We start from the raw sequence: 6,000 nt of genomic DNA, 5'->3' as shown, positions 1-6,000 counted from the left end.
AGGATGAGATGGCTGGATGGCATCACTGACTTGATGGACATGAGTTTGGGTGGACTCCGGGAGTTGGTGATGGACAGGTAGGCCTGGCGTGCTGCAATTCATGGGGTCACAAAGAGTCGGACACGACTGAGCAACTGAACTGAACTGAACTGAAGTCAACACATGCAGGCTTCTTCTTTTTTTTCATGTAAACATGTTACTTTTTTTCCCATTTTTATTTTTATTAGAGTATATTTGCTTTATGCTGCTGTGTCATTTTCTCTGTACGGCAAAGTGAATCAGCCATATGTATACATATATCCCCTCTTTTTTGGATTTCCTTCCCATTTAGGTCACCACAGAGCACCGAGTCATTAGTTGTCTGTTTCATACATAGTAACATATACATGGGAGAAGGCAATGGCACCCACTCCAGTACTCTTGCCTGGAAAATCCCATGGACACAGGAGCCTGGTGGGTTGCAGTCCATGGGGTCTCTAAGAGTCAGACAAGACTGAGCGACTTCACTTTGACTTTTCACTTTCATGCATTGGAGAAGGAAATGGCAACCCACTCCAGTGTTCTTGCCTGGAAAATCCCAAGAACAGAGCAACCTGGCAGGCCACAGTTCAGGGGGTTGCAGAGTTGGACATGACTGAGCAACTAAGCCCAGCAGGGTGCTGAAGGCCTTGGTAAGACACAGTGTTCCAGAGGGTTGAAGATAAAAATTCTCTGAAAATTCAGGAATCTGAACCTTCAGTGAAGTATTTAGGGGTCTAACGGTCAGAAGCATGACAAGGTATTCTACTCCAAAGTAAAAGAAAATTGCTGCATCTTGTATTTGTAACCACAAAAAAAGGAAACACAGTGCCTAGTAGGCCTGTTTGGGTTCTGGAGGCAACACATTCCAAATCTACAAATACTGCTCCATATACTGAACGACACTGACAGCAGCCAGCTTTGAGTGGGAAATGTCCACGTTGCAGAACAAACAGTCCCACCACTTGGGCCACACAGTCCAGCAGATCTTATGGTGTTGGAGGTGTTGGGGATTAGAAAGATGAAGTGTCTTATGACAAATCCCACTGGGAGAATAACAATGCAAGCCTTTGGGATTCTGGAGCAAGACCATGCCTTTTGTAGCATAGAATTATGTGTCCTTTGAGGAATAGCTATTGGTGAGATACTGGGACTGGTAAAGGCAGACTTCTTTATGGGGCACCAAGTGACTATAGATCCAGGGCTGCCCATTATGAGCTGAGTTCTGTTGAGTATATCAAATCATAAAGTTAGATAGGTCCAGTAGCAGTCCATTGTAATACGGAAATGATGCATTTAGAACTGAGTGCCAGGAGGACAGAGGACACTCCAAACTGTATGTGACTCACCATAGATGCAACAGAACCTTTCCTCAGCTTCCTCTTAGGGCCATGTGGGAGACCCTGAGCAACTAAACAAGAAGGAAAAGCCCCAGCTTGATTTATGGATGTGGATATAGGCTGGAAATGGACCATGGCTGTGTTACAGCCACATTCAAGGATAACCCTGAAGGACAGTGGTGAGGGGAAATCTTCTTGACAGGCAGAGCTGCAGACAGTACACCTAGTCATTTTCTTTTTTGTGGAATGAGAAGTGTATCGCTTCTTGGCCTTTTGGCTAAGATCAAGTGGTGGCTCAGACGGAAAGCATCTGTCTATAATGTGGGAGACCTGGGTTCAATCCCTGGGTCGGGAAGTTCCCTGGAGAAGGAAACGGCAACCCACTCCCGTACTCTTGCCTAGAAAATCCCATGGACGGAGGAGCCTGGTGTCCACGGGTCGCAAAGAGTTGGACACGACTGAGCGACTTCACTTTTTTTCACTTTTTTTTCTAGTATATGCAGACTTGGGAAGTGGCTTGGAAAGAAAAAAAACGGGAAGATTGGAGACAAGAAGATAGAGGCATGTAGGTGAACATAAAGGGCTTCCCTGGTGGCTCAGATGGTAAAGAATCTGCCTGCAATGCAGGGCACTCGGGTTCGATCCATGGGATGGGAAGATATCCTGGAGAAGGAAATGGCAACCCACTCCAGTATCCTTGCCTGGAGAATTCCATGGACAGAGGAGCCTATCAGGCTACAGTCTATGGGGTCGCAGAGTTGGACACGACTGAGCTACTAACACACACACACACACACACACACACACACACAGATGAACGTAAAGAGTTTTGTATTGTACATTACAGCTCAGCAGAAAGCATCCACCATGGAAGGGGAAGTGAATAACGTATAATAACTAGACTATTGGACATAAGCTAGTTTTTGTCATTGGCCATCCTGGAACTGCCATAATGGACACATGAACAAAGTAGCTTTGGTAGCAGAGACAGTCTATGCATGGATTCCATAATGTGGAGTTTTCATTACTGAAGCCAATCTTGCTTCTGCTGCTTCTGAATGTCCAGCTTGTCAACAACGAAGACAAATGCTGATATATCATTATTTCTTGATAAGACCAGCTGAGAACTTAGTACTAAGTCAACTACAAGAGCTTAGTGGGTTGTCCTCACGGTGATAGAGACTCATTTGGGGTACAGTCTTATCATTCCTGATTGCATTGCCTCTGCCAGCACTGCAGTCTGGAGGCTTAAAAAATGCCTGATTGATTCACAGGTGTGAATCCCACACAGTGAATATCTGGACAGGTAATGCATTTCACTTCAAAGGAGGTACAGGCTTGAACTCACGACTGTGGGGATTCATCAGCCATATCATATACTATACTGTATAGAAGCACCCAACCTCACAGAACACTGGAATAGCCTTTTAAAGGCACTGCTCTGAAGTGACTCTCTGAAAGGATGCAGTGCTATCCTTTTAGAGAAAAGCACAGGCTTTTTTTTCTCCTCCTCCAGCTGGTCATATGAGAACCGTCTCCCCCTCTAATCCATACAGCCATAGGTATCAGCTCAGGACAGGGATGGGTAATGTCGCCACTGTGGTAGATGACATGGGGATCTGGACCAATTCAGAGACCTTTAGAGGTGTCATGTCCCTAGTAGGAAGAACACAACGAACACCAAGCTCTGGAATCAGGAATAGCCTTATATTCTGATAATCCACTGTGCTGCCTATACTGGCAATCCTGGGCTTTGCAGAGCTGGTGGTTCTGGTGCCCAGAAGGGGTGTACTCTCTCCAAGGGACAGAGCAAGTATCTCAATGAACTGTATAAGCTGGGGATCCTGCCAGGGCACTTTGGATTCCTTGTATCCAGAGACCAGCACGCGAAAAAAGGAGTTGTCATTCTGGGAAGAGTAATCCATCCTGATCATCAGAAGGTAGTGCTGCTTTTACACAACAAGGATAGGAATGTGTATGGAAAGCAGGTACTGCCTTGGCCCACTGTAGCAATGGGTAGGCATGGGCAGCAACCTTGACTTGCAAAAGGTATGACTGCCAAGGACTAATACCCATCAGGAATGAAAGTTTTATGTTCCACCCTGAGGTAAGCTCACAAGACTTGTCAGGGTGGTTCCTGAGTGATGGGCAATAGAGGTGGGAGAGAGTGAGTACCAGCTGTAGCCCCAAGACCAACTGCAGCCATGGATCTCTGGTTCATCTCACTAACCTTCTAAGTTTTCTCTCAGGAAGAAAGGCCCGCAGGAATCATGGAGGATCTGCACAGATGAAATTGTGCCACTGAAATCTGTGGTATTGGACCCAAACTTCCCCTGTTGCATCCACCCTTGTTTTTGCACTGGGCCATTACATCCCTTGGGCTTCCCTTAGCCAGTGATAAACGTATACTAACCTAAGCCCATTTCTGTGATACAGGGACTCCTTTAACAGATGACTTTGGCTTGAGGACACCCCTCTGGCTTGGCTGAAACTTTCTCAGAACTGTGCTGCAGTAAGCCTCCTTCTACCTCAATCTTTCCTCCCCTCTCTTTGGCTGATGTCAGACTTCCATCCCAGTCGGAAAGCTCTCCCTAGTCCTCTCACTGTCTTTTCTTTACCTTCACTAGCATTTCCCTCAATAAATCTCTTGCATGTCTAATTCTATCTTAGCATCTGCTTCTCAGAGGACACAAATTAACATAATGCCACTGGGGAAATAAGACCTTCTCTAACAAGAAAATGGTAGAGAGTATTAAGTCTCGGAGAACCTCCTTTCTTGTACTGGATCTTTTACAAACTGTTGATATAATGTTTGCATTGTCATCTGAGGACACTAATTCACAGCTTATTGTTTACACTACCCTAAAAAAGGAGGAAGTGCTACTAAAAGAAAATGAAAGTAGAGGAGTCACTTCCTCTTCTTTAACTGCTCTTTCACTTTTTTTTTCTTTTTAGTTTCTATTATTACTTAAGCTGTAGTCCACTGTACAGCCTGGTATTACACACATTTATCTCACTTGCTATCTGAGCAAACATATTCCTATTACTAGAAAACCACCAAAAAATATGTGCCATAAAGGCCTAAAAGCATAATCTTAATTCATATAACTGGGAGATTATTATTGCCTAGTCAATCATCTGAGAAGAACACCGGACTTAGGAATTGTGGAGAGCATTCTGATCTCATCTTTCCTATTAATGTTTGAATACACCTCTTGAATTCCTAAAACCATATCTTACTTTACTAGAAAATAGGGGTAAAGGTATTTGCTTTCTAAGCTAAAGAAAGATATTTTCCCAGATGGGTCTTTTATATAATAACCACACTTGATGGTGTGTGTATGTGGGATATAGGAAAAAGAAGCTTAAGATTTGTGGTTGGAAGACCTGAACTCAGTCCTACAACTTATAAGAAACCTGCACCAGTCCTATTGCCTTCCTGAGTCTGCCTTACCTTAGAGGTTGTTGCAAAGTTCAAGTGCAACAGAGCAGGTGAAAAGACTTTATAAAATGCCATATAGACCTCAGCTCTGATGATGATGATGATAATTCGGGATCTTTGGCACAGCTTCTGATATATGAATGATGTTTGTTGATTAAGAGAAGCAAGAAGTTGATGGAACTCCTTGTACTAGTCTACTTGTACTAGTCAATCTTAAGGGAGACCAACCTTGAATACTCACTGAAGGACTAATGCTGAAGCAGAAGCTCCAGTATTTTGGTCACCTGATGTGAACAGATGACTCCTTGGAGAAGTCCTTGATGCTGAGAAAGACTGAGGGCAGAAGGAAAAGAGGGCATCAGAGAATGAGATGGCTGGATGGCATCACTGGTGTAATGAACATGAACTTGGGCAAACTCCAGGAGACAGTGAGGGACAGGGAGGCCTGGTGTGCTGCAAATCCATGGGGTCGCAAAAAGTTGGATATGACTGGGCTACCATAACAAAACACCAGACTAGGGGCTTAAACAACAGAAATTTGTTCTCTCATAGTTCTTGAGACTAGAAGTCCAAAACAAGGTGTGGGCTGAGTTGGTTTCTCCTGAGGCTTTCCCACTTGGCTTGCAGAGATTCTTCTTGCCACATTTTCACTTGGCCTTTTCTCTGTTTAAACACACTCCAGGTGTTTCTTCCTCTTCTTGTGAGGCTACCCAGTCATCTAGGATTAGACTTTCACTCTTATGATCTTATTTAATTAAACTACCTCTTTTAATGTCCTATCTCCAAATACAGTCACACTGGGAGTTAGGGTTTCATCATGTAACTGAAGGGGGATATAATTAATCTCATAACACTAATCATTAAGTATATTCAAGGACATTCTGTGTGTGCATGCTGTCACTTTAGTTGTGACTGACTCTTTGTTACTCTATAGACCGCCAGGCTCCTCTGTCCATGGGACTCTCCAGGCAGGAATACTGGAGTGGGTTGCCATGCCCTCCTCCAGGGGATCTTCCTGACCCAGGAGTCAAACCCATGTCTCCTGCATTGGCAGACAAGTTCTTTACCACTAGCATCACCTGCTGCTGCTGCTGCTAAGTCGCTTCAGTCGTGTCTGACTCTGTGCGACCCCATAGACAGCAGCACACCAGGCTTCCCTGTCCCTGGAATTCTCCAGGAAAGAACACTGGAGTGGGTTGC

This window comes from Capricornis sumatraensis, chromosome 16, assembly GCF_032405125.1.
Source record: "Capricornis sumatraensis isolate serow.1 chromosome 16, serow.2, whole genome shotgun sequence".
In the NCBI taxonomy this organism is placed as follows: Eukaryota; Metazoa; Chordata; class Mammalia; order Artiodactyla; family Bovidae; genus Capricornis; species Capricornis sumatraensis.
This window is presented reverse-complemented; position numbering follows the sequence as displayed.